The 3,267-nt window shown below is 33.4% G+C and overlaps 1 pseudogene; it reads left to right on the top strand.

The window, feature by feature from the left end:
- The first annotated feature begins 1,716 nt into the window (after positions 1-1,716).
- Positions 1,717-1,810, top strand: LOC122685627 (annotated as a pseudogene).
- Positions 1,811-3,267: the final 1,457 nt, after the last annotated feature.

Here is a 3,267-nt window from a genome sequence, read left to right as displayed (position 1 = left end):
AGAAAAAAAAAGAGATTAGGAAAGAATTAGTAAAGTCTGAATAAAGCATGTAATTTTGTTAGTAATCTATCAATGTTTATTTCTTAGCTGTGACAAATGCACCACACTAATGTAAAATGTTACGACATGAAAAAAAATGTGCTTAGGATATATGGGAACTTTCTGTACCATGGTTTCTAACTTTTTCCAAAAACTAAAGTTAAAAGCTTACTTGATTTTTTTTTAAGTATAGAGCAATCTTATGCCTTAGATACAGTTCTGAATAACAGATAAATGACCCCCCTAGAGTTTTCTTCATCTTGGTAGTATATCTTGTTTCATTCAGAATGAGACATAATGGAAAAATTCATATACTTCTGCATTCCATGAGTTGTGAGAATGATTAGATCACCTCATGTTCAACTGTGGAAACATCATCTTCAAAGTGGTAGAAGGAACTTCTGCTACTAAAGATGGTGAATTTTTTTTGTATCACACCATCCATCCTGATAAGAATAGCTAGCAATCATGGATATAATATTTTAAAAATATGTCTGAAGCCCACAGAAAGCATCAAAGATAACCAGAGAGAGAGAAGACAGGATACTGGAGAGAAGGGATATGTAAAGAAGTGAGCCTGACATTCAGAGCAGATTTTCTCTGGGCTTTTGTCAAGTTAACAGTAGCAACTGTGAAGTAGAAAAGCTTAGCAAAGCATTTTGCAGCCTCGTGGACATGGGGACAAAAAAAAATTGGAAGTTAGGGTGTTCCAAAGAAGAACCCACATAAATATCCAATAATTCCAGTTAAAATTACTGAAGGACTTCACTGTGAAATAAGGGTTAACCAGAAATAGACCAGCTCTCATAAATATTGAAACCCAGTCTTAAATCCCTGATTAGATTTAACTAACTAGCTTAACTACATGCCAGAGATAAAAAAAAAAAAAAACAAATATATATATATTCTCTGTGAAAGAAGATAACAACGTCCAGAGCCTTAAATTATCACCACAGTTTTTCACACACTCTGAACAGCATTCAAGAAAGATTGTCAGAACACCCAGAAAATAAAATTTAAATAAGCCCAAATTAAGAGGGGAAAAAAAACACAAAATAGAATCATAGCCATAGGAGATCCATACATTTAACACAAATGGTAAAATGGATACTTTCAGAAGAGAATAAAATAAAATCCATAAGAAAGAATTAAATGGAAATTTTTGAACTAAAATAATAAAATAACTCAATAGAAGTTATAGAAACTTCTTACTGACTCTTATTGTCTCAAAAGTCTTATTGACTCAAAAGAAGTCAATAGATAGATTTAAGAGAGAAAATAAAGGATAGAAAATACAGAAAGGAGTACAAAAGATACATGAGACATGAATAAAAAATCTAACACACATGTAACTGGGTTCCCAGAAGGTAAAGAAAGAGAGAGTGAAACAGAAGTAAAGCAGAATAGCCAGGAATAACCCAAAACTGAAAAAAAAAAACACATTAGTCTATAGATTCAAGGAGCCTCGAGCAGAATAAATAGAAAGAAAAATCACACCTAGCTGAATGCATCATAGTAAAACATCTGAAAAGCATAAAAACAAGCAGCCAGAAAGACACATTATCTCCAAAGGAACGATCATGAGGCTGATGATTGACTTAACAGAAATTATTAAAGCCCAAAGACAATGCAAGGGTACCTTCAGAAAACAAACATAAAAGAGGAAGACATAGTGGCTGTCTCATATCAGTGAGGGACAAAACAACTCCTTGTTTATCCCAGCTTGGCTTTTGCTCTGTGCCCATGCCTGGTTCATGCCCTGGACACATGGATTGAAAAAAAAAGAAAAGAAGAAAAAAAAAAAAAAAGAGGAAGACATAAGAGACATGGGTTCAGTCCCTGGGGTGTGAAGATCCCCTGGAGGAGGGCATGGCAATTCACTCCAGTATTCTTGCTTGGAAAATCCCATGGACAGAGGAGCCTGGCAGGCTACAGTCCATAGGGTCACAAATAGTTGGACATTACCAAAGTGACTTAGCACTCACGCACGCATCCAAAGACTTACATGTCAGTTAACGTGAAATTTCTAATGAGATAATTTTCCAGAAAGAAAGAATCTATTAAATTAACACAAGAAGAAAGAGAAAATCAAATAGCTCTTCTTGTATTAAAGAAACTGAATCTGTAATTTAAAAACTGTTGCCTTCACATATTCTTCCAAGCATTTGAGGAAATAACCATTACCTTTCCCCCAACAAGCAGTCAGATATGACTTAGCGACTGCACAACAAAAACCACCACTTTTTCATAAAATCTTTTGCAGAATAGAAAGGGAGAGAAAATATTCTTATCAGTTGTATAAGGCCAGCATAATCTTAATATAAAAATGGGAAAAGGGAATTCCCTGGTGATCCAGTGGATAGGACTCAGTGCTTTCCCTGCCATGGCTTGAGTTCAATCCCTGGCTGGGGAACTAAGATCCTGCAAGCAGTGTGGTATGACCAAAAAAAAAAAAAATAGGGATAGTAACATTGCAAGAAAAGAAAATCACAGTCAATTTTCTCATAAACTGAACCCAGCAATGTAAAGAGGAACAAGGAAATGGAATTAAATAGATAAAGAAGCAGCATTTTAAAATTCAAGATTCATTCAATGTTGTAATATAAACAAGAACCCAGTACATTAGGAACAAAGAAGAATTTCTTTTATCTGAAAAAAGTTTGTCTAACAAAAAATTTATAGCAAAAATCATACTTAATAGTGAAATTTGTTGAAAGCTTTTCCTTGAGACTATAATAAAACAAGGTAATGAAACAAAGACACCAGCTATCACCACTTTTACTTAACATTTGTATTTGAGGTCCTTGACAGCTCAATAAGGAAAGAGAACAAATGAAATGAAAAATATAAGGATTGATGTACTTCTGCACTCATGTACAAATGTCCAAAAGAATCAACAGATAAACTATTAGGATTAGGAAATAAATTTTGCAAAGTCATTGGATAAAGTACCAACAAAATCAACTATCTTTCTAAATAAACAGTAGCAATTATATTAGCAAACAAAGAAATAAAACACTAGAAATAAATCTATCAAAAGATATCGAACGATAAGACATCTAGGTCAAAAACTATAAATAACTGAGGAAAGTTCTAAAAGCAACATACCATGTTAATGTGTTGGAAGACAATATTGTAAAGATGTTAATTCCACCTAAATAGATTGAGGAGTAGATGCAATTCTAATCAAATTCCAGTAGGGGTTTTTTGTTTGTTTTTCTCCAAATA

This window comes from Cervus elaphus, chromosome 28, assembly GCF_910594005.1.
Source record: "Cervus elaphus chromosome 28, mCerEla1.1, whole genome shotgun sequence".
NCBI classification, from domain to species: domain Eukaryota; kingdom Metazoa; phylum Chordata; class Mammalia; order Artiodactyla; family Cervidae; genus Cervus; species Cervus elaphus.
The sequence above is the reverse complement of the archived record's forward strand: the minus strand, read 5'-3'. Positions and strand labels throughout refer to the sequence as shown.